Source organism: Stegostoma tigrinum, chromosome 4, assembly GCF_030684315.1.
Source record: "Stegostoma tigrinum isolate sSteTig4 chromosome 4, sSteTig4.hap1, whole genome shotgun sequence".
In the NCBI taxonomy this organism is placed as follows: domain Eukaryota; kingdom Metazoa; phylum Chordata; class Chondrichthyes; order Orectolobiformes; family Stegostomatidae; genus Stegostoma; species Stegostoma tigrinum.
The window spans coordinates 62,173,664-62,179,709 of NC_081357.1; the positions used below are offsets into that span (position 1 = coordinate 62,173,664).

General features: G+C 37.2%; 1 protein-coding gene across 2 annotated transcripts in view; it reads right to left on the bottom strand.

Moving 5' to 3' along the window:
- The window catches only part of cep85l (centrosomal protein 85, like), a 284,881-nt gene that overhangs the window by 93,889 nt on the left and 184,946 nt on the right, over window positions 1-6,046 (bottom strand). The window lies entirely within an intron of this gene.

Genomic DNA, 6,046 nt, shown 5'->3' on the forward strand with positions numbered 1-6,046 from the left:
TTGCACCATTTTGAACAATGAAATTGCTGGATTTGTGCTGTCAATATGAATAAATCTCACAGCAGCCATTTATGGCTGATAATTCATTTTGAAAGAACTCAGTTAACAGCATGATTTCTGGTTCTAACATGGAATTAATAAGAACATAATAGCATAAGAAATAGTAGTAGGAGTAGGCCATCTGGTCCATCGGGCCGGCTCTGCCATTCAATAAGATCATGGCTGACCTTTTCATCGACTCAGCTCCACTTACCCACCCACTCACCATAACGCTGAATTCCTTTACTATTCAAAAATTTATCTTTGCCTTAAAAACATTCAACAAGGTAGCCTCAATGGCTTTATCGGACAGGGAATTCCACAGATTCACAACTGTATGGATGAAGAACTTCTTCTTCAACTCAGTCCTAAATCTGCTCCCTTTATTTTGAGGCTATGGCCCCGAGTTCCAGTAGTTCTAATAGTTCAAACATGAAGATGTTGAAAAGGAAGGACAAAACTCTGCCATCTCACTCTGATAGGTAGTAAATTGTTCTAGAGGTATTTTTAAAATTAATAATTTTATTCCTTTCTGTCTTTTTGTGAACTTCCTTATTCATTTTCTTTCCTTTTCTTCATTGGTCTTTCTGTAGAAAATAATGCATTCTGGAGGTAGGTAAAAATCTAATCTGCATCATTCACCAGGAGTTGTACAATTACTTAACTATTTAGCCTATTCATATGATTCCTCACTTGACAGGTTAATGAGATTTTAACGAGTATGTTATTTATCCCATTTACAATCACATGGCAATTCGAAATATCTGCACCAGTGAAATGTAGTTCTCTCTTATTGGAGAATGATAATTATAGCTGCAGAATGATAATTATAGCTGCAGCTAACAACTTATTTACCAATTGTATTGCGAACAATTCATCCTGAAAACCTACCGCAGTAACATTTAAAATTAAAAATGAAGCAGCTTTAAAATTTAAGTTCTGTCAGTTTAACAGAACACATGGTTGCCCAGCCGCCCCGCAATAACATAATAAACATTCAGTGAGTGGCCTGACCACAAATCCAAAGAAGTTTCAAAAGTTAATTATGAAGGTCATGGAATTCAGCAGATGGACAGACAGCGGCTATTTCAGAAGTTTCTGTTATGCACTGACTAACACGTAGGCTTCAAAATGTTATCAGTCAGTTTGTGCAGTTCAAATGCAAGACAAGTTTCCATGCTTCAGAGATTTCATACAAGATGATTCTTTTCGTCCTCTGTGCCAGTTCTTTTTTCATTCAATTTTGGGATTTAATTTTTCTGACAAAATCTGCATTTAATGCCCATCCTTGTTTGATTTGATAACTGACTTACAAGGTAAATAGAGAGTGCAGTTAAGAGTCAACTATGTTTGTCTAGGCTTAAATCATGCTGAGGTCAATCCACATAAAAACAGCTGTTTTTTCTTTCTGTATGACAGTTCAACAGCTGAATTCAAATTCTCCAACTGTCGTAGTAAAATCTGAACTTGTCTTCTGGATTATTGGTCCAAGCTACTAGTCCATGAATATAACCTATACATGTGTTGTTCGCCGTGGGACCAATGTACCTGTGGCTGATAAAATAACAGTGAGCTGTTATTGAAAGAAATTCCAAAATCAGGGTTTTATCCAGCATGTTTTTTAAAGCCATGCTTGAAACAAATAAATGTAATCTCATTGTGTGCTGGTCTAATAATTAAATCTAGCACTATTTCTGTAGTTTTAGGCAGTGTAGAGGCATTGTAGTAAGTAAATATTCACCTACATAATTCAGTGCTAAACTATGAGGTGAACACAAGAGCAGAATTCATTCAATTCACACAGACAGCATGATGAAAGATGTAGAACATACATTTTTGGACCTGGAAATCAAAATAGAGGAAGATGGGTGTGGTAAGTTCTGTGGTTATTTTTAAAAAAAGGTCAAAAAGTCAATTTGGAACAGTGACCTACAGATCAGTTCCAAGAAAACATGCAATTACAGTAGACTGTCTGGGAAAACACATCTGATCTTAATGGATAAAATGTTTAAACCATTGTGGTTATGACAGGCAGGATAAACACATCAAGGCAATTAATTTACTTTTGAATTCAGAACAGAAAGTTCAAAACTTTAGTTCAGAAGATCCCAGAGTTTTGTTCAGAACTAGAGTTTCATCTAGCAGGACCATCAAGTCAATTCTGAGGCACTATTCACCTCAGCAGAAATGGTTTATAGTTTGTGGAGCTTCCAAGGTGGGAGAGTTGGATAGCAATCATCAAATATTTAGAGCTGCGGGAGTTTAGGCCCCCAGCATTGAGAGGAGTTCAAGGTAACGAACTCAGGAAGGATCATAAAAGGAAGGTCTCATAATTCAATTGAAATAACCAAAAAAGAGTCAGTTAAATAAAGATTTAAGAAACTGAGGTAGGAGTGACAGTTCTCTGGGATTCAGTCTCTGTAACAGGTAGCGTTTGGACATAGGTTAAAACAGTGTTTAGATGCTTGTGTTAATGCCTTTCTAATTGTCTCTTCAAAGCTTTTTGTTAATTTTGTTTTGCGTAATATATCTATGTTCTGTTGTTAAAGAACACCTGCAGCCTTGTGTAAACATGCTTTAGTGCTCAACCAACATTAATCAGCTGCAAAATTAAACATACGATCAATCAAGTCAGGTTTGATTCTGCAATGTGACTTGTCCAATGTTACCATCAGATGGGATCATAACCACAGTGACATGTGCAAACCAGCATAAATGGTCATATACTACAATCCATAATCCCCATGGATATTCACCAATACTACCACTATGTCGCTTCATAATGCATGGCGAAGGAGACCAACTCATTTGCACAAGCAAACAAGCCTGCAGGCAATTTGTTTATCTTATTGATGTTCTCCGTGATATGATCTTATAGCATAAAGTTTATGACAATGGTAACCTTAATAACAAAATTCCTGCCTCTCTACGCAGTATATAACATAAACACCGTCATTCTTTATAAACTACAACGTTTGGAGGAAATGCTCTCTTAAAACTGTATTATCTTAGATTCCAATGTGAAAAAAAACAAATGGATAAATGCAGTGTTGTCTTGTGCTATCTGTCCAGCCTTCTGTTGGTTGTACTTTTCCTGTAAATGCCACAACATGAAGGATTTCAGTGGGGGAACTTACTTAAGACATCACAGTATTTCTCTGCGGCAGTAAATTTATTGTGGAATTGCTCACATATAAAATTCTGAAGAAAAGTCTTTCCAAACATCTGTTTCATTGCTGGTGGCACAGAATGTCTGGAATACTCCAAGAGACCAATAAATGCAAGGTAATTATTTACAAATATTCCTTTGAAGTGATATTTTGAAGTAGGAATTGAAATGGAGTGGAAAGATTCTGTGGATGGGGTCAGATCATTTGGCTCTATTGCCTTAATGGTCACATAATATTATGCATTTGAGATCTTTGAGCTTGCTCCATTATTCAATGAGAACTCAGCTGATCTGTACTTTTAATAGCAATTTCTTGCACCATCACCACAACCCTTACTGTTTTTAATATGTAGAAATCTATTAATCGGTGCTTTGAATATACTCAATGACTGCACCAGCACAGCATTCTCAAATAGGGAGTTTTGCAAAGACTCAACAAACTTTCAACAAACTTCCTCTTCATCTCATTCCTAAATGACATACCCTTATTCTAAACCCTGCTTTTTATTCCAGGAATTGTTGTAAAGACAACATAACCTCATAAAAAAAAAAGGTGCCCAAACTCCCCATTTTCAGCAAGCTGGGGTGGGTGGCCCAGGAAGACCTATAGACGGTGTGAATTTGATAGGTGGGTTGGGCAGAAAACTTGTCAGGGCTCCGCTGTTACAGCAAAGTTTAAAAATAAAAATGAACACAGAGAGTATCCTTCCAACATTCAACCCTCATTACCCTATACTCTCCCATTTCCCATGCTTGCCAATCCACCTCACCTTTTATAAGAGGCATGATTAGTAAGTTTGCAAATGACACCAAAATAGGTGGTGCAGTGATCAGTAAAGAAGAATTTCTCAGAGTATAATGGGAGCTGATCATATGGGCCAATAGGCTGAGGAGTGGCAGATGGAGTTTAATTTAGATAAATACAACGTGTTGCATTTTGAGAAGGCTAACTATGGCAAGACTTACACACTTAATGGCAGGGCCTACGGTGTGTTGCCAAACAAAGAGATCAAGAGGTACAGGTTCATAGTTCCTTGCAAGTGGAGTCACTGGTAGATAGGATGATGAAGAAGGCATTTAGCATGCTTTGCCTTCATTGATCAGAACATTGGGTATCGGATTGTCAGCTCTTGTCAATCAATAACCTCACCCACCAACCTCTACCTTTTAACCTATTGTAATAAGATACATAGTATTCACTATAGACAGACCTCATGAGCCATTCTCAGATAAGAAGACATGAAATTTTATTAAATAAAGGCATTCCACTACAGGCTGATAAATTGAGAAAAATACTTGTTCACAAAAGAAATACATTTTCTACATGCAATAAAGCTTCAGAAAGAAAACCTTAATTCAAGTGTAATGATCATTGGAATTCATATCCCACATCAAAAAGTTCAAATGATTTGAAGCTGTGAAAAAAACTGTGAAATAGAAGGCACCCTACTCTGATGATAGCGCCTTGTAAAATATGACAGGCAGCACCAATCCAGCTATGGAAATCCTCAAGCTTATATCAACAGAAGAGTGAAATGTGATGTAATCTTTTGTTTAACCTTTAAAACTTTTATTCATGATTGAAAGGGCTGAAGTTTTAAAAGCTTTAACCCGACAGATACCTGTGTCAGTCTTAACTGTTTCAATGATTTGCTGCACTTTTTACACCTGAACATTCCCACCTTTCATAAATTCTAACAGAAATCTGACCTCTTACAAAGGGTGCCTGAAATCTTCTAAATGGCAGTTCACCTCCCCAAACGATGTTATGGCACTAGATTCAAATCTGGTACCTTACATCTCCAAAAATTTAACTTAGCTATTCAAATAAATCGATAAGATTCAGAACTGCTCTCACCTGGTCTAATCTGTACATGTTTTGGGCTTCAGATCTCTACATCACCAAATGCACATGATGATTTAAATGGCCCACTGTTCTGTTAATCACATATGGGGATTTTGAGCCAACTCCATTCTTAATCCCATAATAATGGGAAGCACCATATTCAGGGGTAAGACTTGCAAATTATGACTTCCTCCACTTTTATGAAGTATCCAATGTGACAAAAGTCTGGGACAAAGACAGTGTTACCAGCTTCAAGACACCATTCCACCCCTGAAGCCCAAACCACACCCTACTCCTGCCAAAAAAAAGTGGAAGAATCCTTTCAACATCTACTGTGTGGAGCCCTGTATGGATTTTGTACATTTCACTGAACAGAAATTGACTCCCGTGAACTAATCCTGTTTACTCATAGGATATCACACAAACATTAGTTTTCAGAGATTAGGAGGTATTTCCCGACATAGGGGTGGACAGGCCAGACAGCAGGTTCCACCTTCGAAGGTATGATCATCATTGCCCACAATCTCAAAGACAGCCACCAGTGGGAAGCAAATGCTGAACTTGCTAACGACATTCACCTTATATAAAAATAAATTTAAAAGTGATCTTTTGTCCAGAAAGATTTCATCCAATTATAGAAGACAAGGGGAAGAGAGAGGTGATAATTTATTTTGAATTACTTTATGAAGGAAAATAAAATCAAAGCAAATTAATTTCAACTGCTGCAGTTGTAAAAAAAACAACTCAATTCCTTAAAACAATGCCAGTTGAAGTCAGAGTCCGGGTGAAACGAGTTACAATCTCTCCTTTCTTGGTACATGGGTTTTACATGCACACTACTACAGTTAAATTGATGAAGTATGGAAGGCGGGGAGCAGGAAGCTGGGGAGTGAGGTCATAGTGGCAGCTGACTTTCACATTTTTGGTCCCTGAACCACAGCTGGGAGTAGTCGTTTGATTTTTATCCAATAAGAACTTTAAAATCAGTCTAT